We start from the raw sequence: 26145 nt of genomic DNA, 5'->3' as shown, positions 1-26145 counted from the left end.
AAAGTGGATTTGGTCCTTCCTCTTGCTCTCTTTCCTTCTTTTACATCAATATGGATAAGAAAGGATAAGTATCCATTGAAGACATAATGTCACAGGTATAGACCTCTCTGTCATTCTCCCTTCCTCCTCCCATCCTATTCCTCTGGCTGGAGAAGCTACCAGCCTGTGGCAGAAAGCTGAGTAGAGACATTGCTTTCACTGAAGTCCCTCAGGTGAAGCTGTATCAATGAAAGCACGGTATTAAGCTGATTTGACTTTGGTGGAAACTGAGATCTGGGTGTAGGTGACTTGGACACTAACTCATAGAGTAGGCTGTCTCTGACGAGCATCTCTGTAAGAAGATCCTTCAAAGTCAGGCAGTTTGATTTCCATTGGAACAAGTGGCCGAATCCGGTGTCTGTCCTTTAGCAGTGCATATGTAAGCATTGGCTCTGGCTTCAGACAGGCTTGGATCCTAGCTTTTGGGGAATGAGTCCAAGAATGTCTTAACTGTGCAGCCTGGCCATGTCTCCTAGCCATCACAGAACCTCAGTATCATGATCTGTAAAATGGGGGTGCCAACAGAGTTGCTGTGAGATTAAAGGAACAAATGAGTCCAGCCCAGTGCCTGGCACAGAACAGCTCCTACTGGATGGCATCCTTCATCATCGAAACTCTGCAGCTGGGGACTGGGGTAAGAGTGCTTCCATTAGAGGATGATCTTGTATTGACTCTGATGTTGTAGGAGGCCTGTTGGCTTTGCAGGAGTATTTCCTTCCTGCTGGGTAATGTGTGAGAAATGGCTCAGAAACAACTTGCTTGTGTGAGAATCCTGGAAGAGACAACATGGAGAAGGATGGTTTTCCAAGGTGATATCTTACTAACTGACATTTCTTATCCTTTATTTTCAGGCCCACAGGAAGGAGCAGGGAGGGGGTTTCCAAAGGACAGCAGCTCTGGAAGCTCCTTCCTCCTTTCCACCATCTGCTCAGGATGCATGTTGAATTCTTTGAATTTGGAATGTGCAGTGACCCCTCTCTGGGCTTTGCACTCAGGTCCCTGGGAAGCCCAGGGTAGCCCTGAGAACGGGCAGCATTGTGCATCTGCCTTCCCAGGTGCAGTTTAGAGAATGTGCGGGTAGAGTTCTGTTTTAATAACTATCATAGCTCAAGAGGCCTTCTCTTTACTTTTTTTGATTGTGCAGCTAAAGACTAGATGACCTCATTGAAAACTGGGGGCTAGAACAGGGAATAGAAGCAGCTGTTGCCACAGGAAACAAGGCTTCCCCCACCCCGTAGGGAACACACTGCAGCTTAGGGTTCTTTGGGGATGGGGGTGGATCCAGAATGGCAGCTGTCCTCTACCCAGATCTTTTCTCTGTGTACCCAGAAGTTGGGGCTGAGCTGTGGTTGACTAGACTGTGGATTAAGAAACCATGTAGAATGATGCCAAAATAAATCCTTGGCCCATGAAATCTCCATCTAGCTTGCTCCACAAAGATGCATATTTTGGTGATTTGCCTCCTTTCTCCTTTTGGATTAGGGTCTATGCCCTGGTTCCCATCCTGTGGTCAACCCATCATCTCTTCTACAGCCTTCTTGGACCTGGCTGCCATTCTGTCACATAGCTGAGCAGCAGAAGATTAGGCAGACTGGTGTTTGTGGCTTATATAATACTCCCTGCCTTCATTGAATTAAAATTTAAGAGAGATGTATTAAGGCTTCAAGCATCAAGGTGAATACTTAAGCCAAAGGCTTGATGTGTTAATGGTGCAATTTTAGGTACCAGCTGCAGGTGGGGGTGGAGATTTGGGGACAGGAATTTTCCTGGGTTCTTAATAAATCACAGTATTCTGATAACTTCTTTTTGTTCTGCAGGCAATGTTCTGCTTGTTTGGGGAACTATACATATATGTCCATGTTATTGTAGCAGTTTCCATACCCTTGGCCCATCACACCACAGAAACCAAGTACTGGGGTCAAAGAAACCCTAAACAGATGTCTGCAGATAAAAACAAAGCTAGCAGCAGTACTGTACAACCCACATATTGTCATAGTTTTAAAAATAAATTGCGGCTTTTGGTTTTCTTGATCACTCCTTTACCCCATTTCCTGTTGGTATGGTCTCGACCAGGCACAGAGGCTTGAAGGATTTTCTTGGCTCTTTTTTTTTTCTTGATTGGCATCTTTTGCTCTAAAAAAAATGAAAGAAAGGAAAAAGCCCACCTCTTCTAGAAATTCAAGTCATTAAACCCTTATTTAGCACCTGCCAGGTTCATGGTCTTGTTTGACGGACTGGAATTGGAGGAAGATTTTACAAGTACATATGCCCAAACTGGACTATGTCCAGTCCGGAGATAAGCCTCAGTGCCCACAGATTGTGGTGGAAGATTGGCTGGGAGGAGGTTGTTTGCTCCCGGTGTTTCACAGGAAACTTCAAGAAGGGAGCTGAAGAGTGTGGCCTCTGAAACCCCCATCCTGGTTAATTTGCTTTGTTTCTGAAACACACTGACCAGTATCCAAATAGGCCTTGCTCATGTCCAAGGCTGCATGTTGAAACTTCATTAGCTCTTTTCAAAGCCCTTTTCCTCTTGGTATAGAGGTTCCTCTTAACACTGCCAGTTTCCTTGAAGGGTTTGTCAGCTGCTTCTGATAGAATCACTTCAAATTAAAATGCTTCATTCCAGGGGATATTTTATTTACAGCCAAGCAACTGTAACTAGTGGCATTCCCCCCACCAGGCTGTACTGACTATAGATCTTTGATACTGCTGAATGACTCTGCCAAGGATTCCAATTTGCTTTTATACAAGTGAATTGCCCGATTCAAAATAAGTGCACCCAGGCTGCTTTTGCTTTCCCTGTCTTCCTCCTCACTCACTCTACCATTCCCCTTAAGCATGTGGCCCTCAGCTCCAGGATGTCGGTCATTCAGCCAGCTATCTGCCTAGCACAAATACATCAAGTTGGTCTACCTTAACGAACTAGAGGCTGAGCTTCAATTCAAACCATATGGTGAGTTCAGTTTAAGGGAATGTTTTTTTTTTTCTTTACCAGTCTCATCTGGCTGGAATAGCTACCTTCCCAAGCCCCCAAACCAGTGTGTATGTGAGACCACATTTACTTTTTGCAGTCAGAATTTTATAGCTGGAAAGGATTGCTATATGAAGCCTGCATCCACTGCCACAATTTAGTTGATGTTCCCCAAATTTTTATGAGCCGAGTCCAGGATTAAGTGTTCCAATGTCATCTATACCCCTGTCCTCAAGAGGCTCACAGTCTCTTCAGTAGTGACAGCAGGTCCCCACCTGGCTCTAATGTAATGTAGAAGTTGTCATAATAGCAGCTATTCCAAGCAGGGAAACTGTCATCAAAGGCATGCACATAGTCACTGTAGGAGGGGGTAACCTAGCTGTAGAGATGGGAGGCTCCCATGGAGAGTGGATTTCTAGGGAATTAATGAAATAAAGAGCACCTGGCTATAGGTGTGATCCATCCATTAGGACTTAACCTCATCCAGCTCAGCATTTGCAGATGGCCAAGTGTGTATAATTATGGGTGGCTCCTCTTTGGGCACCAGTGTTTAGTTTGTAATCACTTTCCCTTAAATGGTGATAGTAGTGGTGGCAGACAAGGACAGCAGCTTTGTGAGAGAGAGGAGTTGTACCTGAGAAGATTTATTTTGGTCCATTACGAATGGTCCTTTGCTGAGTGAGGCTTAACAAGAGGGAAACTCCTAACGAACTCCTGAGTATCACCAAAGTGTTCGGGGTTGGCTTGAAAAGCCAAAGAAGATGAAAAGAAAGAAAGAAATCAAAGGGTTCTTCAAAAGAAAAGAGGTAGACAGTAATGGCTATAGGATTTGGAATGTCTTTTCTCCTGATTGGCAGGTTGGAATTGCAGCTTAGCTATGTTAAAGGGTAGTTTCCCTCTAATGCTGTTATTGATACTAGATTCTCTGTTCCCACAGAGAGAGCTATGTTGGAGAAGAAAGAAAATATTTGATGTCTGATTCGCAGACATGCTGACTGGCCCGTGCATTGTAGCACAGAAGCAGCGGCTTTATTTTGAAAAAAATGTCAGCCTTTTTTCTTTTTCTAAATAAAAGAAAATAATGTAGGATTTTTGTCACTAATGGCATGTCTTTCCTGTACCTTCATTTTCCAAACCTTGTAAGCCTGCTGTTCTCTCACCATAGTGGGGAGGAGGATGTCAGCCTCCAATGTGGAGGGTGTGAGGCTTTGAGGGCCAGCATCCTCAGGTGGCCCTAGAATCTACAAAAAGATGACAGGTGACTCTCTGCTCATTGACTGGATTCTAGTTTTTGCCCCTTTCCTGTCTAACGTTGGGCAAGCAAAGGCTCTGAGAGTATGAGCACCTAAAAGGCTCTTGGAAAACACTGAGCCCAACTCCTTCCTGTACAAACTGGGAAACTGAGGCCCAAAGAGAGGAAGGGATTTTCTCATGGTCACATAGCCCTTGGAGACATAGCCATAATTACAACTCTCCTAGCCTTTGCACCAACTACAAGCTGTGATCTTTCTCAGAAGGAGGCCCAAACGCAGATTATTTTCCTATAGAGACAGTGAAGTAAATATAGTTGCCAGTGGACCAAGGTAGGGAAAAGAGGGACAGGCCAACTTGTTGCTCCCCTCCCTCATGTAAACTGTCTTGTCTCCTTCTAGTCACATTTCCCTACCTACAAGCATCCCATCATATGCCTTGTTAGAGAATCAATGAACTTCCTCAATTGCAGAGGAGATTCAGTCATGCTATAGACCTAAATCCCCCTTTGGAACAGGTTTTGTCTTCAAACCACCATGGAAAGGTATGTTTTAGACATCACCTCTTCCAGAGTATATCCCCTGATTTTCAAAACTGCGGGGCACAACTCCCCCTGGCCTCAGCCCTTGTAACAATCTGTGTCATTGTTTACACATCTTCTTCTGTCACAGTGGTCATGTAGCCCTTGGAGACATAGCTAAAATTGCAACTCTCATTATGAGAACAGGGGCCACATCATCTCTGCATCTCCAGTGCACAACATAAAGATCTAGCCCAGAGTAGACAATAAATGTTTTTTTTTTAATGGTTCAGGACTTAGATTCCCGTAGTAACAAAGTTGAACTTTTGTTTCCTCAGTGAATGAAAAACTGAACCACTCCAGGTAGAAAAATGAACAATCCAAATGAGCTTCTTGATACTCACTCTGTCAGCAAAGATCCTAGATGGCCCTTCTCTGTGACAATCCATCTGCCGTGGGCACACTAATACAACCCTATAGTTTGTTTCTCTTGGGTATCTGTGACTATAGGCTGTGAGAAATGGGGTGCAGTTTGCTCAATAGATTATCATTATGCCAAAAGTGCATTACTGATTCTGTTCTGCTTTGCATGAACACTATGGGAAAGAAGCGGAGGTAGTGAAGCAGCTTGGCTGATGATGAGGAAGCCAGAGCTGCAGGTCAGAATATTTGTGTCCTTACCTAAATGTGGCTTGGTATCGGTTCTCTGGCCTGGGAGTGAACTCTATAAGTTTGCATTCAAAGGTGTCATTGTTCCTAACAGCCATATACCTGCAGGATCTCAGGTCATCAGAGGCAATATCTTTGGCTTAGACTCTTTTTCTACAGAAAAATGAGCAAAACATTTTTTTGTACTGTAGCCAATGCTGGACAGGTTGAGCATTCTTAATCCAAAAATCTGAAATGCTCCAAAATCCAAAACTTTTTGGGCATTGTCAAGTTGCCACAAGTGGAAAATTGTACATCGGACCCATGTGACAAGTTACAGTCAAAACACATAAATTGTTTTAAATATCACATAAAATTACCCTTAATCTATATGAATAAGGGATATATGAAGCAAATGAATTTTGTGCTTAGATTTGAGTGCATACCTGAGATATCTCATTATGTATGTGCAAATATTAAAAAAAATCTGAAATCTGTTCCCAAGCACTCTGGATAACAAATACTCAACCTGTAGGAGAGACAGCTAATGATGAGTCACAGGAAACATAGCTTGCTTTCAAATTCATACTAATCTATATTCATCATTCTTAATGCTTCCTGTTTTAAAAACCTAAAATTTTACATAAGAAAAAAGAAAAACTGACATAAGAGTTAATAGGGAAAACAATTGATGCTCAGGCCCACTCAGACCAATTTCATCAGAATCTCACGAGTCAGGCCTGGATGTGTTTAAGAACTCTCCAGATGATTTTGTTTTAGGGGAAGGGGATTGAACTCAGGGGTGCTTTACCAATGAGCTACATCCTCAGCCCTTTTTATTTTAGATTTTGAAACAGAGTCTCACTAAGTTGCTGAGGCTGGCACCAAACTCGCAATCCTCCTGCCTCAGCCTCCTGAGTCGCTGGGATGACAGGCATGTGCCACCATGTCTGGCTTCTCCTGATGATTCTAAGGTGCAACTATAATTGAGAACTATTGCTCTAAGTAGAAGTTGGAAATGTGTTCACTCCTTATTCTCAGTTATTTTCTAAGGAACTCTAAAATAAAATCTTTTGATCCTTTACTCCAGTACTCAGGATTTTCCCCAACTCTGATGGTTTGAGACACAACAGATTTTGAAAAAGATACTAATTCTATTCTTACCTGCAGTTTTTGCTTCAGTCTGAGCTGCAACTGAATAAACATCAAGCATGTGGATAAGGGTAAGAAGTATCTGGGGGAAGCAGTGCTTTCCCTGTTGTGCTTTAAAAGGCCCCCAGACACTAATGATTTTGTTTGACTCAATTGGTCAGTCAGCACATCTAGTTCTTCCTCACAAATTACAGAATTTCACATGTACTTTTTGAAAAAATTGTTTCAGAACTGCACTCTAAATAGTATAGCCAGAGCAGTTTTATAGCAAGTTTCAAGTCATTTTAAGTAATTTGAAACTGTGAGTGTTTGATGCTTGTCCTCCATTCATTCATTTATTTGGTCTGAATTTATGCTCTACACATGGTGGAAGCATATCTTTGATTTTGGGGCTTTTGAGGTTTGGGGCTTACTGAGAGAGCTCTTGATGGGAGGGTGCTGTGTTTACATAACCCTGAAGCAGTCAATATATTCTGTACAGTCAGTCAATAGGGTGAAAAAAAAATTTAACCAGTGGACTGATACATTATATTATTGACTGGGCCACTGCAGTTTCTCAAGAAAGCTGAACTATACCACTGTAACTTGGGAGGACAGGTAACCAACTAATGCCAAAGAATCTGCATAGCAATTGTTGGAGCCCATTTGGTTCAAGCCATTGGAACCAGATTTTGAGTAAAAATATTAAGTACACTAGAGCACCATGAGGATGCATGGATCTTTTCTCTCATCACATGGACATGGTTCAAATCTCTGGGGCAATGTAGTTCATTACCCACAAGTTTCCTTTAGAGAAAACAGAACAGTGTAACTCTGCAGTCAGACTCTGCAGCTTCTTAGCTGTGTGAACTTGAGTGAGTGACTTGTCCTTTCTGAGCCTCAGTTATTTCCTCTGGCCATAGGAATACATATCTTATGTACTTCACATGGTTGTTAGGAAGGTACAGTGACATTAGGCATGAAAAATGCTTAGAAAATCCCTCAATGCATATACATAGAAAGCATGTAATAAATGCTGACATTGATGATCCTTATTAAGAATAATGGGTACAGTGGATAGGACACATACTTTGGTATCAGATGGCCTGGGTTTGAATTCTGACTCTGCCATTTCCTGGCTGGATGGCTTGGACAAGTTTAAAATCTTTTAGTAGGTTCCACTTTGATCATGCTCTGTCATAGCTGAAGAATGAGATCATGTAGGAACTTTGCACCATTGCTTGGTTTGTAAGTGGTCAATAAATGATTGACCACTTTGTCTTATTACAATTATAAGTCATCACCATTTTCATGGTAGTTCCTAAAAATTGTCCTAGTTCTTCAATTACTCCCCCCAGTATGATATGTTTTCTTTACTACTTGTCATTCCAACCTTCTTCTTTTGATTGTACTTTGATTTGCCATTTGCACCCACAGGGATTATGAGATGCAAAATAAACCCAGACCCATCCAGATCCATGCTCTGGAATATGTTCATTTCCTAACTCTCCCCTGAGCATCCTTCTGTTTGCTGATGTTGAGCTTTCTATAAATAAAAGCCCCCAAGGTCCCAATGTATGGACTGCTGTGAAATCAGGTCTCTACCTAATTGATATTCTAAGCTCAGTCTGCAGCTTGACCTTTATCCTTGTCAAACCTCACTTGACTTTTGACCACTGTTCTCAGCTAGTCACCAGCTCTTTGTCTTCTGCTCCCCTGATTATTTTGGTTGCATTTTTATTAGGTGTTGTGTATTGCTATTTATTTGGGCAGTTTGAGGTCTTTTGAGACTTGCTGTGGTGCTACTCATGCCACCATCTTCTCTGTCACTCTTTGTGGTTTTGCAAATCCTGAATTGACATGTCTATTTCTCACTTAGACTTACAGAGAATCCTGACTGCATCTGGTGGCATTTACCTGGAATGTTACCATTGTGCCTAGATAGGACCCGATTGGGTTTACTTTATATTCCTCAATCCTTTAAATATTGGGGAATATAAGAAACATGTATGCTTTTAAATATTGACATAGTCTTCATAAAATTAGGAAAATTATGTAGTGACATGAAAAACCAGATGTCTGTGCATGACTTATGGATTATTCACATACTTTTTTTATTAAATTGATGCATAAAAATAAGTGTCAAGTTCAAGTGAAAGATACACAAACAAAATCCATATTTGCACATTTGCACCTGTTGTAGAAATTTGGCCAATCAAATAAGGTTAGCTGAGGATACACAAAAATGACTCATTCAAATTTGGGATAATCCTTGTTTGTCCTTTACAAAATGGATTCTGTAAAAGTCCATCCATGAAGTAGCCTGCCTAGGGGGAGTGCACAGGGGGTGTGCCCCACTTCAAGGCCTTGGAGTCTGGAATACCTTTCTTGCTATGTAATTGATTCTCTCTGTGACTTTGGCAAAGCCATTGCCTATCTCTGGGTCTCAGTTTTCAGAGGGGGTTGCAATTGAATGTTCCTTCTGATTTGACCTTTGACTATTTAAGTAACATCAAGAGAAACAACTGAATAAAAGGGAACACTTTTGCTCAACCTTGAGCTTTTGTAAAGGGCCAAAACCATATTGTAGGCAAATGGCACATAGTTTGAAATAGCAGGATTCTTTTTTGGATTTTGTCCTGTGTTAGCTCCCATGGATGTTTATTCTCAGATCTGCCTAGTTCCACACACTGGCTGACCACCAAGGCCATCTCACCTGAGGACTAGATGTGCAGATCCTTTGTCTCAAAACTGCTCTCTGAAGACTGGGCAAGCTTTTCTATAATGCTATGACCATTATCAGAGATAGTACTTACCAATGACTATGTAATGTCTGTCAGGCACCATGCTGTGTCTCTTGTGTACATTTTCTCTTTTAATCTTTATAAAATTCTATGGTGTATGTTTTATTATTATTTTCTTACAGGGAAGTATCTAAGGTAGAGAAGACTGATGACTCATGGAAGGTAACACACAGTTAATAAGTTGCAGCTCATAGCTGGGGGTAGCTCAGTGGTAGGCTCTGGGTTTAATCCACAGGACACACACACACACACACACACACACACACACCCCAACACACACAAAGATAGTTGTACATCCACAGTAGGATCCAGCACCGTGTGAGCCAAATCCTGGAGCCGTTTCTTTTCTTTTCTTTTACTTTTTTGGCAGTGATAGGGACCAAGGCCTTGCGTATGCTAGGCGAGCACTCTTCCATTTAGCCACATCTCATGCCCAAATCTCAGGGTCTTAATAACTAGTATATGTACTGCTCTTTTATCCCTGGAGGGTACAAGGACCTGGTAAAAGTAATAACAAATACAGTAGTATTTCTTGCATGCTGTGAGGTAGATATTGTTATTTAATATTCCACAGAGTAGGATTCCAAGGCTTAGAGAGGTGTGGTAGCTTACCCAATATCACACAGCTAATTCCAAGCTGAAATGAGCCAGACACTAATACCTTTAAACCTGACCTGCTTCTCCTATGCCATGTTGCCTTAAAGATTAGAACAAGTCTTAAAGGTGCCTATGAGTTTGCTTTCCATTCTCTGCTCCCAGGAACTTTGTCCCTGCTTTCCTGAACAGCTTTGGAAGCTCAGCTGGCCAGGTTTGGGCAATTCAGAGTCTTTAACAGTGCAGAAGCATGCACCCTGCTCTGACTGCCGGGAAGCGTATAGTACTTACTGAAAATTACACGCTCAAAGTAGGTAATTTTTGCCTTTTCAAGCACAAAGAAGTAGATCAAATGGTACCCAAAATAGAGCAGACAAAAAGTAGGAACAAAAAACTTGGAAGACATGGCTTCCTCCTCCCCTGATCTTCCTTAGCCCATGTCCATGAAGTCTCATCTTCTATGATGCATAATCCTTGCCTTTCATTTCCTTGCACACTAGCCATCCTTGCTCCTAGTGGTGTCTAAAGGATGCGTTTATTTAACTGTTAACCACCATGATGAGCCTGTTTGTTAGTTTCCACAGCAGCTTCCTCAGTTTCCCTACCCTTGGAAGTTATTAACTTTTAGCCTAACCAATGGAGGATTGCCATCCAGTGGTACATTTGAGGAACTGCATGGCTTACAAAAAAAAAAAAAAAGTCTTGAAAGTTTTCTTCCCTAGGCAAACCCCATCCATTCCACAGTCCCAGTTAAGGGATTAAGCATGCCCTTTCTTCTCTCTTTTCTTAGTCTTTTGTCAGCTTTGCTGCTCATTAGCTCTTATACAAGAAGCAAAGCAGGAGAAATAAACGCAGGGAAATACAAATCACCACTGGATTTCAGTCCCACTCTCGCTTCATTCCCCCAACCCCCACCCTGCTATTGTGAGTGTTTTGCTGGGAGAGAAGCTCTAGGAGTTTCTGATGGGGTGGGTTCATTCAGAGCACCCCCCTCATCTCCTTTGGTATTGATGGCTCAGAACTGATTACATCTGCAGAGCAGTGTGAATTGTAGATCCTAAAAGGGGCTAATACAAAGGACAATTCACAACGGATTAGGTACAAATAGCTAATAAACAAAAGGCAAAAAATCATCTTCGTAAATAATCAATGAACTGTAAATTAAAACTAACAATGGAAATTATTTTTAGGTATAAAATTGGCTGAGAAGTGTTAAAATAAAAATTCCCAGGGTGGAAGAAGAGTTAGTGAAATAGATTTTTTTTTTTTATATATATTGTAGGTAGGTATGATAAATTACTCAGCCTTTCTAGAGAACATATTGGTAATGTGATTAAGAGAATTAACAATATTTGTATTCTTTAATCCTATGGCTTTGGTGCTAGAAACTTCCCCTAAAGAAATAATCAGACACAAATATTGGTGCATACAGATCTTTACTAAAACATTGCTCATAATAGAATAAACTACAAGACTCTGAATATCTAAAAAGCATTACCTAATGTACAATCATAGACTAGAATATCACTCAGCTGCTTATCCAAAATCATAATATTAGGGAATATTTAAGAATTTAAGGTATAGGAAAATGTATATGATATAATAGTTTTTAAAAAATCCTTTTAGGGGGCTGGTGGTATAGCTCAGTTGGCAGAGTGCTTGCCTTGCATGCACAAGGCCCTGGGTTCAATCCCCAGCACCACACACACACACACACACACACTCACACAAATCATTTTAGGGTACAAAACTAATCATGTCCCCACTTAGTAAAAATATCTCAATTTGTAAAAATAAATAAATAGAAGGAAGACCAGTAGAGCAGAGGAAGAGGAACAGGAGGAAAGAAGAGGGGAAGAAAATAGGAATTACTAGGGACCGAAATGGAACAAATTATATTCCATATATACATGCATGACTGTGAAAATGAACCCCAATATCATGTATACCTTTAATGCACTGATAAAAACATTTTGAAATTCTCAATTTTGATCAAAGAATAAGATGGTTGGAAAAATGACTAAATGTAATACACCATGTAAATAGTGATTGTTTCTATGTTAAGGGATTATTGGTGATTTTGCTTTTCTTCTTTATACTTTTACATATTCTCCAACTTTCTATAATGCATATTTTTTAGTTTTATTTTTAATTATGGTTTTTTTGGTGTGTGTGTGTATTTGTGTGATGCTAGGGATGGAACCCAGGGCCTTGCACATATTAGGCAAGTGCTCTGCCACTGAGCTACATACATCTCCAGCTCTTAGTTTTATAATCAGAAAAAATACTGATAGAAATAAAAAATGAATTTATGGTAATGATTGTTCAACTCAAACACAAGATCACACTGAGAAAATTATTCAAAGCCTGTACATTCCAGACTCGTGCAGTTTAAGCTTAAAAGGACTTTGAAGTGCATCTAGTGGCAACCCCACCAGTGCCACCAAAGTCCCCAGTGACTTCCCAACACACATGTTCAAGCAGCTTCTCCTTATATGTTGTACTTAAGGAACTCACTGACTCTTGAGACTGCTTTTTCGAAACATACCCATAATGATGAGCCTACCCCTTGTCCACCTTTAGTGATTTATAAGTTCATGAAGCTTGTAAAGGCACCTTTTTCTTCCATAACCCTGGGAGGGAATGTTACATTAATCTGCATATTCCAGATATTCCAGACCAGAATCCTGAATTGCAGTGATTCCCAATGGTAAAGTGACTTTGTGTGTGTGTGTGTGTGTGTGTGTGTGTGTGAGAGAGAGAGAGAGAGAGAGAGAGAGAGAGAGAGAGAGAGAGAGAGAGAGAGAGATTGAGATTCTGTGGATTAAACTCAGGGCTTCATATCTACTAGGCAAGTGCTCTACCATTGAGCTATATCCCAAACCCTTTTAAATTTTTGTTTTTGAGTTGGGGTATCATAAGTTGCTGAGCCTGGCCTTGAACTCATGATCCTCCTATCTCAGCCTTCTGAGTAGCTGGGATTATTGGTGTGTGCCACTATACCAAGTGATAAAGTGACGTTTTGTTTAGGTGACTCAGTAACAGACAGGATTGCAATTTAAGTTCTTCCAGTCCGAGGCTTGTTCTGTATTTCTACAGTATCCAGAGTCAGTTTCCTACACATATATCCTGTAATTGAGCTTATGTTGGCCTTGCTATAGTTCCAACTCTTCCCCATAGAACCTCATATGTATTATTTTTTGTCTCTGGAAAATGTGCTTGAATGTGGCACTACATGCTAGCTAAGGCCCAGAGTAGATCTGACAAACAAGGGAAGATCTTAGGTGGAGAATGAGGAAGTGATGAATCCTCCTGGCTGCAAATCCTGGTAGTCTCCACCCAGGAACCTGCAACCATATTTATGAAACGTTGTTTTCAAAAACTGCTGGTTGTTCAATAGGGCATAAAATAGCCAGTATAAGATAGTTATTTGCTCCACAAAATCGTTTTTGCAACACAGCTTCAATGTCATAGCAGTTACTGCATTTCGTTTAGTTTCCTAAGAGGTGTGACACAGTAGATTAACTGTTGATATCAAAATGCAGAGGTTCCCTTATAACTGTCAGCAATCTTGTTCCATTCTTTTCCCACAGCTCTGCATCACGCCTTTGGAAAACATTTGTATACTTCCCGTGCAAGGTCTAGTTTCAAACCCATTTGAATTTGTCAACATCAGGAGAAAGCAACAGGCAGGGAGACAACTGTCTTTGACCTCGGGAGGGTATCTGTGAGTTAGACAAAGTGGATTATCTTTGTACACGAGATCTGATTCCCATCCCATCCCAAGGCTATTAGGAAGGGCAAGGAAGAGACACAGTAGAGTTATCACCCTAGCTGAAGAAGCAAGCAAAACATACTGGAATGTAGAACATAACAGAAAAGACAATATAGATGATTGCTCAGAGGGCAGTGAGAGTTCCAAGAGGGAAGTCACTCACTGAGGGCTGCCAGTTCAGGTCAGGACTAGGTGAGAACTTTGCTCTGGCCTAGATGCAAGGATTGGTGGAGAACAGAGCCAGCTCAGTGGGTTTGAGAATAGCATAGGCACTGGCCATGGGAGCCAACATGGTGAGGTCCTGATCAACCCTGCTGGCCTCTTGCCTGGAGCAGAGACGCCTACTTCCAGGAACTGGATCTTGGAACTCTGCAGGAGGCTCCAGCATGCCTAATGTGTAGGCTGCTGCAGCTGGCACTTCCCTGCCCTAGGTTTGGGGCCTTCACACTTACCCTAGGGGAGCAAGCTCTATCCAGAGAAATGCCCAACAGCTGTGCTTACGCCTTCCGCTGGTTTGAGTGTTTTCCCAGAATTGACCTGAGGGATTTACAGAAATGAGTCAGAGAAACAATTGGTTGATTCTATTAGAAAGTTTGTCAAACTAGTATTTAGGTTGAATTTATTACAGCAGATGGGCTTCCGGGCAGGGACTGGTGCCATAGTTCCAGACCATCTCTCCCTACCATGTTGTTAAAGGGAGAGGAGCTGGAGATAAAGGTTTTAAAAATGGAAGCCAATAAAGTCGTGTGTGTGTGTGTGTATGTGTGTGTGTGTGTGTTTGCTACCACCCAATTCCTAAATGTTGTCTCACTCCAGTTAATCCGAACCCTATCCACTAAGTTCTCATACATCAATGCATATCTCTTGAGAGCAAAGTTTTTGTTCAGTGTTAAGATATGTCAAGGCTAAATGATTTACCAAGAAGAGACTCTTGGGCCCATGCATGGCTATAGAAATTAGCTTTGCCACCACTTTTTACTGTGTTCCCTGAGCCCAGGAAGAGGCTTTTGCTTGGCTCCCCACAGAGTCTAGCTGTTTGGCTTTTGTCAGGTGGAGTCTTGTACCCTAGTACCTCCCATATGACATATGGGTCTCAGAACTTCCATGTGTAAAATTAGAGTTAAGTGAGAAGAGTTCCATGATACCTTGCAGCTCAGATCTTTATTTTGTGAGTTTTGATTTGCCTTTTGGTACAAAATGAAATTACTTTTCTGGTGGCCCATGTGTCTCATTCCTACCAATATTCTTATCAACCCAACTCTGTTCTATCTCCTTTGTTCCCTACCAGTGTGGACATATGAGTCCTTTTGTTTCATTCATAAAGCATCCATCTGCATTGAGTCTTTGTTGTTGTTGTTGTTGTTTTTATTCAAGAGGGGCAAGGAGGAGTCTTATATTTTGCTAAGATACTCAGACCCATCACCTGATACTACCCTTCCATCTTAGATTTGTCTGTTTATTCATTCATTTATGTGTTCATCTTTATCAATTCTCTCATTCAGCAAGATTAAGAGTATGCCTTCCTTGTGCTTAGTATAGTGCTGGGCAATGTATATGTAAAAGAAAATTCGATATAACCAGTTGTATAAGATGAGAGGTGATTTGTGATGAATGCTGCACTACTATATACCAGCCTTGATGGAGGAGCCTGTGACTTGCAGCATGTCATTAGGAATATAGTCAGCTATCCTGTATTTAGAAGTATTGCAAATTATAATTAATACGGTAAATAAAATTTTTGGAATAGAGATTACTTAAAGTATATTAAACCTTAGCCTGGCACAGTAGGGCACACCTGTAATTTCACCTACCCAGGAAGCTGAGGCAGGAGGATTACAAGTTTGAAGCCAGTCTGGCAACTTAGGAAGACCTTGTATCAAAATAATTTAAACTTTAAAAAGGGCTGAAAATCCCCAGTATCCCCCACACCACACAAAGGATATTAAACCTTAAAATGAGAAAAAAAGTGTGAAAAACAATTACCAGAAGCTATATGTGTTTGTTTTCATTTCCATGATGGAGCATTCATAATGGATTTCACTCAGGAGACTTTGAGTATCATACCTAGTATTAACAGAGTTGTTTTTATATGTTTGGATTGGTTAGAACAAACTTCAAGTCAGACACAGTGATATTCTTTTCTAATTCCCAGTTCACAGAAAGGAAAACTGAGGTTATGTGTAGCACTTTAATCAGTGCTACAAAAGTCCTCTTTTTTAGGGAGAGGCTGTGTAGTACACAATCCTGAATTATCAAGAAAAGTCACAGAGTTCTTAGTCTCCAACTCCAACAGTTCCTTTTCTGTGGTATTTCCAGGCCCAAACTCTATTATATCCCAGCTCTGTTTGGACTTCTATATCAAGCATAACCTGGAGGAAGCCTTGGGATCAGGCTTCCTCTTTACACTCTGATGATTGGTGCTTAAGAACTCTCTTCACATACCTTTATTCCAGATTGCTTGCCTGCTCAGGTCTTTACAAAAATACCTAACCCCACAGGTAAGATTAACTGCCTGAATCCCTTGTCACAGCCTACTTTTTGCCACTTGGTATCTTTTATGCTTTTTTTTCCATGGAACTTCTGGCGAATTTACACAACAGCAGTCTTGACACCTGCTTTGACCTTCCATACCTTTGACCTCTTGCTCAAGAGGCTCTGTGACACGTCTTTCCTCTGGACTCCATATCTTGGCCTGCCTTACTTCTGCTGCCTTGATACCACCCCCTTCAGTGTGACAGTGACCATTCTGGTCACGTACAAAGCCTCCTTTCCTGAGGAGCTGGAATACCAAATGACAGCTGTGTATGAGGAGTGGTTCAGTTGACAACTGATTCAGGACATTGACAAGATCTCATTATTTTTTTTTTCTTTTATGTTTACATCTTTCCAGTATGTTTGAAAAATCAAGAAAACAATACAATTTGGTCCCCCAAATTGAAATGATAATGAAATTGCCTTCTTATTTATTTAGTTTTTGTTATTATCATCTTTCCTTAGGCCTTTTCTCATACACACCACCAAACACATCCCTACACCCCTCCTTTCCCCACCAACTTTCTCTTTGGAAAAGACATGCCCTGCTGTGGCTGTGCTGATTGCTGCTCACACACCGTATCTTTCCAGGTTTTTCTATCACTGTTCTTTTTGATCTCATTCATAGGTGCTGTAACTAATGACCGATGATATGAACTTGGTTATAAGGGACAACATGGAACATGCTGTATAGAAATTGGGCTTTGGTGGTTGCAGCTGATTTTGTTCCTGCTCCTCTGCATTTCAGGAAGCCTTTTGCCTTTGTAAAGAGAGAACCTGTGCGACTATGGTGATTGACACTAGTTCAGTCGAGTGCCATTCAGTCCCATGGAAGAACATTGAGTGCCTACTATATGCAAGGCATCTAGAAAAAAGGGGAGATTCACCCTTACCTTGGGAGCCCTTGTGGGGAAAGACATGTCTTGAGATAGAAGGTGGACTGTATGGATTCACAAGTGGGAGTAACTGCCTTTGACTAGTTTTTACCACATCTGACCACCTTATTTCACCTCTAGTTTTTAAATTCTGTCTTCATTTGAATTGAATGATGTACTATTTGTTGTGATTTTTTTCTCTGCTTTTGTTTCTTTGTTGCTAGGTCTTCCCTCCTTCTCCTTCCAAGTGGTATTTCTTTGAGGCTTGATCCTTACTCTTTTCTCTCTCTCTCTCTCTCTCTCTCTCTCTCTCTCTCTCTCTCTCTCTCTCTCTCTCTCTCCTCTCTCCCCCTCCCTTTGTTTCAAGATATTACTGACTTATTCTTGCTATGAGAGCAGTGTCAATGCCTACAATCAAGACCTGTCTCTAAAGTTCTAGTTCAAAGACTTCATGGACATTCCTGTAGGTATGTAGTCCTAATCATCTAGTCCGACCAGTTGAAAATCAGTTTATGATCATGCCTTCCCTTTTGGCTAATGAAGTGCCATTTTCACAAGATTAAAGCCCTCATTATCATTGTGAACTATTCCATCTCTGTCATTTCTCTGCCATCTGCAAATCTACGTTGGCAAATTTTCTTGCTTTTGCTGAGGATTGAGAAATTTTAGAGATGTCTGTAACTTGGTGTTATATAGTATGGAGTTTTCATTATCTCTTAGAGGTAGAAGGTTAGTAAAAAATAAGGCTGAGACTAGAACCTGTGTCTAAAGATCTCTAGGCAATTGTTTTCTGACATAGTACTACCCTAAAGCATAGTTAAGTTTATAAGCTCTAGAAACACATGACTGGTTCAAGCCTCCACTCAGCTTTAATAACCTTGGACAAGTAGCTTAATTGTGATGTGCCTCATCTCTAAAACAGAGATAACAATATCCTGTTTTAAGATATGTTAGATTAAGTGAGAAAACACCATAAATCGCTTAGTACTTAGTCTATCATATCACCTCAGTTCCAGATCCACTGCTGATACTCTTCTAGATGTTTCCATGCTCACTGTTAAATCTTATCTAGTCTTTCTAATATAGACTTTCTAAGGTCTTGTCCTATTCTGAATCCTATTGTCCTAACCATTTAAGTAATTCAAATTGAACTAGAGTTTCAACAGCTTTTGAAAAAGAGAATTTCTGCAAATGTTATTACCTCAGATAAGATCAAAGAAAGATAAAATAGAGAATTCATTTGTAAATACTTTGAGGTAATTTCCAAAATTCTCATTTGTTAATTAACTTCAAGAGGCAAAGAAAGGAGACCCTGAATTAGTCTATACATATACCATATCAGAAAGAGTGGCTGATTGGTTTACTTGTGGGGTTGGAGGTTATAGGAGCATGCTGGCTGTATTGTCTAATAACCTGTTCTTATTCTCCCTTGACAATATATCTTGGTCATGTGTCAATGAGAAGTTTCACCCTTATGAGCTCTAGTAGGTGAACACTAAGAGATTGGAAAATGCATGAGGACAAGAGATTTCTGGAAGTATAGGAATGTCTAAAGGAATGTAAATAGCCATGGAGCCACTGAGAAAGAGGCTGGGGAAGTTGACCACTTTCTGAGGGTAGTAAGGGCAGAGAAAAGGCAGAGGTAGAAGATTGCCTAAGAAGCCATGGGTCAAAATTTTCTGCTGATTACTTAGACTAAAAGGCTTCAAACCTTATAAACTGCTTTATAGAACAAATCAGTATCACTTAAAATTACCTCTAGGGATAGCCCTTCTATATCCAGTACCTTATTCTGGCAGAGCTAAATTAACTTTAGGGATATGTTTTTATTTAATAGGAGGAAAAAGAGACCCATGAAGAAGAGGAAATTGTTCAGAGTGTTCCCAGTGGTTTGATCCAGAATGGCATAATGAGCAATATTTAGCCGGTTTTGTTTGTGGAGAGGACACAGAAGGATCATTTGTACTATCTTACCCATATCTAAAGAAAATAAGGCATATGTGTACTTATGACAGAAAACCAAAAGCTTGATTTCTCTCTTTTAGAGGGTGGCTAAACTGGAGTTAGAAGCCTACATTGCCTGACCTTTTTCATTTTGATAAAGGCAACCTTGATTCATGATGCATGAGCCTGAGTCTTTGAAGCTGAAAAGAAATGTTTTGTTCATTGAACATGCAAACAAATTACTTTTCAAGGGCTGAAATTTAAACTGACATTAAGCTCCAAGAACATCTATACTTAAATATACATAAAGGCCAGAAAACAATATGTAACCTTAAAATAGTAAAATTAAAACGAAGTCCCACCTATGCAAATAATTTATTTCATTGTGACACTACTCTTTAGTTTTACCATCATTTGTCTGTATTTGCTGTGCTGGCTTCACTGATATTTCCAGGGAAGCCCTGAAATATGACCTTAGATTGGAAATAAGCAGTCAGAGCAGTTCCCAAAGGTGAGCTGATGCTATAGAATCAGAGATTGCACTGGTTTCTAACAATGCTTGCCTCTTTGCTAGGAGGGATAATAATAAAATTCTATGTGTAATAATATGTTTCTCTCAGGATGTGACTAAGGGGTCAAAACACAGTGGGAGGAACACAGTCAAGAAAGTACAGAAACCTGGGTCCTAAGTCTCACCCTGAGTGATCCCCTTCTCCTCTCTGGTCCTCAGGTTCCATCTATAAAGTGAGAGGCAGGGGCCTAATGATCAAGTTGGAAGAAAAGAGGGAGACCCACTCCCCATGACACACATACATGCTTGCACTAATTTTCCTTTCGACAAAGCTCAATCTGGTTATGTGATATAAGCCCTGGACTAGGGATCAGGGTATCTGGATTCTCATTCTAGCAGTTTCTGGAACTCTATATGCATTCTAAGTTAAAACCTTTTCCCTTTGTTTCCCCATCTGCAAAGTAGGGGAAAGAGAGGGAAAGAGAGTAGGATTCTTATTGGTTCCCCACCAAGATTATGTGTACACACACATATATAATCCATCCCTAATTAAGTAGACTTCCCTTGGAGCAGAGTTCTGCAGGTCTGTGTTTTGCAGTCACTTCCCAGGTGATTCTGATGTGTGCTTCTTGCTTGGCACCCTTACTAACCATTCTCCATGGGCCATCTCATTTCTGCCATTCTGGGAGATGAGTGAGCAATGGTGGGGACACTCTGTCAGTCCAGGGATTAATTCAACAGTGTTTTCAGCTCTCACTTTCCCAGCAGAGTCTTTTCAAGGGATGGGAGGTGTGCTGAGGGCAGGAGAGCAGGACACACAAAGGCACACTCTGGGGTTGCCACATGGCAAGTTGCCAAGACACTACTCTTAATTTCCCAGTTGTTGCCGATGTGGTCTTTTCTTGAACTGTACAGGTTCAAGATTAAATTGATCGATTCCTGGCTTTTCAGGAATCAATGGGTTAGGTTACTTGCTGCTTGTCAAGATGTGGTGAAGAAATTGGTGCCAGGTTGAATTTTTTTATCCTGAGAAAAATCGACTTGATTCAGAGATGAATGTGGTGGAGGGAGGGCAACCTATTGCCTAATTTTCTAGGGTCCTTTAGCAAAAATAAAGTATTACAGACCAAACATGTGCTTGCGGAGTGGAAACAGGAAGCACTGGGTATGACTTCATCTGGAATTTATAGGGTATGCAGGTAGTATGGTGTTGAGCTCAAGAAATGGTACCTATCAGTGCTATTTTTGTGACAGCCTAGTATAAGGGAAGAGAAGCTATCTGAAGAAAACCTAGATGTAACCCCAACTGTTTTTCTTTTTGCTTGTGTGTTTTTTGGTTTTTTTTTTGGTGTGTGTGTGGGATACTGGGAATTGAACCCAGGGAGCTTTACCACTGAGCCACATGCCCAGCCCTTTTTTATTTTTCAGTTTTAAGACAGGGTCTTGCTAACTTGCTTAGGGCCTTGTAAGTTGCTGAGACAGGCCTCAAACTTGCCATCTTCCTGCCTCAGCCTCTCAAGTTGCTGGGATTACAGGCATGCACCCTGGCATCCTCAGTTGTCACTGACTTGCAAGTTCATAATCCTTCCCTTCTGTGAGTTTTTTGGTCTCTAAAATGAGGAGTTTTGACTTCATTGGTTATTTTCAAACTTGTTCCTTCAGTGTTCAGAGGAGGTACCCTGAATGCTGCCTCGGGCCCTCTAGATCCACACAGTACTTCAGGGCTTGGCAAAACTCCCATTTATATCATGATCTGCTTCAGAGATTCTCAAGCTCTTCAGTCTCAGGACTCCTTTACACTCTAAAAGATTCTTGAGGATTCCAAAGAGCTTTCTTTTATGTGGGATGTAACTATTGATATGGACCATATAAGAATTTAAAACTGAGAAGCTTCCAAAAATGTGTTAATTCATTTAAATTAACAGTAGTACACCTATTACAATTATCACAAATAACATATAAACCAATTCTGTTTATGTGAAAAATAACCGATTTCCAAAGCAAATAAGAATTGGTGAATGGCACTGTTTGATATTTTTCAAGCCTATTTGTTATGGCTCTGTAGATGATACATGAGTTTTCCTCTTAGTTTCTATGCTTGATCAGTTGCAATGTTTGGGTTGAATATATGAAGCAAAATCAGCCTCATACAGATGTATATTTGGGAAAGGAATGACTTCAGGAACCCTTGAATAGTCTTGGAGACCACCACAGTTTTTGTGCCAAACTTTGAGAACCGCTGCCTCCTGCAGGTGGGGAAATTAATTGCATCTCTACTTTCATCCCCTCTCCCTTGACCTCCCTCACCCCCTCTTCAATTAGATCACCTCATTTTTTTTTATGTTGGAAGATTTCATTTGTAAAATGAATTCTGTCTCTAAAAGTGTTTGGAATCAATCAATGTAAATCTTTCTCTCCTGCCCCCTGTTTTTCCAATACTGGGGAGTGGACCTAGGGGCACCTTACCACTGAGCTACTTCCCCGGCCCCTTTTATTTTTTATTTTGAGACAGGGCTTCACTAAGTTGCCGAAGCTGACCTAGAACTTGCAAACCTCCTGCCTTGACCTCCAGTTACTGGGATTGCAGACATTCAGTACTGAGCCCAGCACATTGTAAAGATTTAGATAATCTTATGTTATTGAAGATCCACCCAAAGATTTGGGACTGATCAAGATTGTTGAAATATCATCCCTGAGTCTTTTCTATAAAGATGTAAACTTTTACACTTTGAGGAGGGGTCTTTGGGATTGTGCCTTAGTTTTCCTGGACAGTGAGTGGCATGTATGTCATCATTGACAGTGACAGTTTCACTGCACAAAATGGCATTGAGTGGCTTGAAAGATTTAATGCCTCCCCAGAATGAAGCTGACCTGCCCAGGGAGTGATATAGGCTGGAGGAGGAGTAGATTCAATATTTGTGGAGCTGTCTAATCACTGAAGGAGAGAGACAGGCCATAAAGGCAAGTTTCAGTGATATACTTATGTGTCGTCATCTTTAAAGCTAGGCATTCATCATTATTATTTATTTTCTAGATTTATGTCACACCATTATTCCAAGGGACAGAAGCCAGTGTTGAATACCATGGGCTTCTTCTAATTTCTTGTGTAATAGAGATGGCTGTACTGTTCTTTCCCTATTGCCAGAGTCATCATTGATTTTCTGTCATTTCTTTCACAAAATCACCTCCTGGATTTGGCTTGGCTTGGCTTTTATAGCCGAGAATATTCTCTTCTCAGTCCTCTACTGAGCCTGGTACTGTGAATCCCATTGACGTAGGTCAGGGAACAGTTCAACAAGCACTCCATGGGACCTGTTGACTTTCTCCTTCGGTCTGTGAGCATGCCCAGAAGCATCTGATAAAGCATTTACTTTGTTTTCCCTGCTGGCCTAAGTAATAATAAAGAGGCCCCACCAAATGCCCAAATTATGGTCCATCATTTGGGCTAATTGGGTATCTCTAATTTAATGGAACTCTTCTCTGGGAGTTAAAAATAAAGCTGAATCTCAGGAGAAACTGGAACCCTTGTACATTGCTGGTGGGAATGTAAAATGGTGTGGCTGCTATAGAAAACAGTTTGGCAGTTTCTCAAAAATCTAAACATAGTATTACCATATGATCCAGCAATGCTTCTCTTAAGCATATACCTAGGATAGATGAAAACATGTCCACACAAAATCTTTTTCTTGAATCTTCACAGCAGCATTAATCTTGATAGTGAAAAAAATGGAAACCATGTAAATGCTCATCAGTGAATGAATAAATGAAGTGGCCCTATTCAATGGGATATTTTTCAATCATAAACAGGATCGAAGATCTGATACATGCTACAACATGGGTGGACATCAAAAATTTTATGCTGAGTGAAAGAAGCCAGACACAAAAGGCCACATATTATATAACTCCACTTAGTAAAGTAATCCAGAATAGGCAAATCCAGAGACAGAAACCAGATTTGCCAGGTGCCAAGGGGAGTGGGAAGAGGGAGTGACTGTTCAAAGGGTACAAGGTTTTCTTTTGGGATGATGAAAATGTGTTGGAACTAGCTAGAGGTAGTGGTTGTACAACATGCGACTGTACCAAATTCCACTGAATTATACCCTTTACAATGGTTCATTTTGTGTTACATGAATTTTACTTCAAATGAAAAATGCAAAGCAAATGAACAAAATCCACCTGAATCCTTGGCTACTGCCCTCTCTTGGCCTACCTTCTCTCACAAATGTTTGCAGAATGAAGAACCTAGTTCTGAGCCGTAGACTCCTTCAGAGTCAAGAATAGACTTACTATAACCTGCAGGTAGGGCCTTTAAGTATTTATATCTCATGGAGCTACTATATAAGGTGCATGATTTTACATTCAGCTTTTCTTACTGTGAGCTCATGGAAGGCAAGGAATGTGTCTTGCTCATTTTTCAATTCCAACTCCCTAAGCATAATTCCTGACATATAGAAGACACTCAACAGAAAGTTTGTTGAATGAATTAATTAATGGGTTTATTGTACCTCTTTATTCATCTTTATGTTCCATCCACAGTGCTGGTAATAGTTGTTCTATTGCAGGTACTCAGGACAGATCTGTGGACTTAACTACTGAGTGAGAATGAGATTGCTTAGATGTGTTTTATTTAAAAGTTTTTATATCTATCTAATGAAACATTATTTGAGCCATGAAAAAGAATGAAGGGTTGATAATATGCATAACACAGATGGACTTTGAAAACTTCATGCTAAGTGGGAAAAAACAGCCATAAAAGACTACCAAAAAGATTTTTGAGGTTCATTTATGTTGTAGCATGTATTACAGCTTCAAACCAGTTTATGGCCGAACAATATTCCATTAAATGGCTATGCCACTTTTGTTTTTTCATTCATCCCACTATAGGAACTTGGGTTGTTTCAATTTTTGTTCATCCATGTGTTTGAAATATCCAGAATAGGAAAGTCCATACGGACTGAAAATAGATTCATGGCTATTCATGGACTGGGAGGACCAAGGATATGGCAGTGAGAGCTAAAATACACAAGATCTCTTTCTTTCTTTCTTTCTTTCTTTCTTTCTTTCTCATTATACTGTGAACTTTAATGGATCTGTGTTGTCAATAGCGCCTGGTACACTGCAGCCTAGGTGTCCCTATCTTTTTAAAATTATTATTTGTTCTTTTTAGTTATATATGACAGTGGAATGTATTTTGACAAATTATACATACACTGAGTATAACTTATACTATTTAGGATCCCACTCCTGTGGTTATATGTGATGTGGAGTTAATCTGGTCATGTATTCATATACGAACATAGGAAAGTTCTGTCCAATTCATTTCTCTGTCCCTCCTATTCTTCTCTCCCCTCACTTCTCTTCATTTTTCTTTGTCTAATCCAATGGATTCCTATTATTCCCCTCCCCAACCTCCCCTGTTTTGGGTTAGAATCCACAAATCAAAGAGAACATTCAGCCTTTGTTTTGGGGGGGATTTGCTTATTTCACTTAGCATGGCATTCTCCAGTTCCATCCATTTACCAGTAAATGCCATTGTTTTATTCTTCTTTAAGGCCGAATAATATTCCATTGTATGTATATACCACATTTTCTTTATCCATTCATTCATTGTATGGACACCTAGGTTGTCTCCATAGCTTGGCTGTTGTGAGTTGAGTTGCTATAAACATGGATGTGGTTGTATCACTGTAATATGCTGTTTTTTTTAATCTTAAAGCAGCCTTTTACTAAATAAAAGTCAATGCAAAAATGCATGATGAGCAAACTATCAACATTTTAAATAAAGCCATGTCCATGGACAGGGCTGAGATATGTGGAGGTGAGTGAGGCTGGGGCATTAAAGTGTAGGGTGAGAGTGGGTCTGTATTTTAATAGATACAGATATCAGGTTCCATGTAGATTTGTTGGCATTTATTTTGATTTTTTAAAAATATGATGCTGAAATATCATTTACCTCGATGACTGAGTTTTTAAAATTCATTCTAATTTGTTATATATGAGATCAAAATGCATTCAATTCATATTACACATATAGAGCACAATTTTTCATCTCTCTGGTTGTACACAATGTAGAGTCACACCATTCGTGTCCTCATACATAAACCTAGAGTAATGATATCCATCTCATTCCAATTCCTTTTCTATCCCCATGCCCCCTCCCTTCCCCTTCCTCTGCTTTGCCCTATCTAGAGTTCGTCTATTCCTCCCACGCTCTCTCCATCCCCATTATGAATCAGCATCCTTATATAAGAGAGAACATTAGGCATTTGGTTTGGGGGGATTGGCTTACTTTGCTTAGCATTATATTCTCCAACTCCATTTATTTACCTGCAAATGCCATGATTTTATTCTCTTTTAGTACTGAGTAATATAGTATGCTGTTTTAAAGTCCTTTGGGTATAGATCAAGGACTAGGATAACTGGGTCAAATGGTGGTTCCTACAAGTTTTCTAAGGAATCTCCATACTGCTTTCTACAGTGGTTGCACCAATTTGTAGTGCCACCAATAATGTATGAGAGTATCTTTCTCCCCAAATACCCACCAACATTT

The 26145-nt window shown here is 40.4% G+C and overlaps 1 protein-coding gene and 1 non-coding gene across 3 annotated transcripts in view; both read left to right on the top strand.

Annotated features, from left to right (window-relative positions):
- Hs6st2 (heparan sulfate 6-O-sulfotransferase 2) overlaps positions 1-26145 on the top strand; it is a 285280-nt gene that overhangs the window by 167523 nt on the left and 91612 nt on the right. The window lies entirely within an intron of this gene.
- On the top strand, positions 11591-11664 carry Trnaa-ugc (transfer RNA alanine (anticodon UGC)). The gene has a single exon. It is a non-coding gene; the product is annotated as a tRNA-Ala (tRNA).

Source organism: Marmota flaviventris, chromosome X (assembly GCF_047511675.1).
Source record: "Marmota flaviventris isolate mMarFla1 chromosome X, mMarFla1.hap1, whole genome shotgun sequence".
Lineage (NCBI taxonomy): Eukaryota > Metazoa > Chordata > Mammalia > Rodentia > Sciuridae > Marmota > Marmota flaviventris.
The sequence above is the reverse complement of the archived record's forward strand: the minus strand, read 5'-3'. Positions and strand labels throughout refer to the sequence as shown.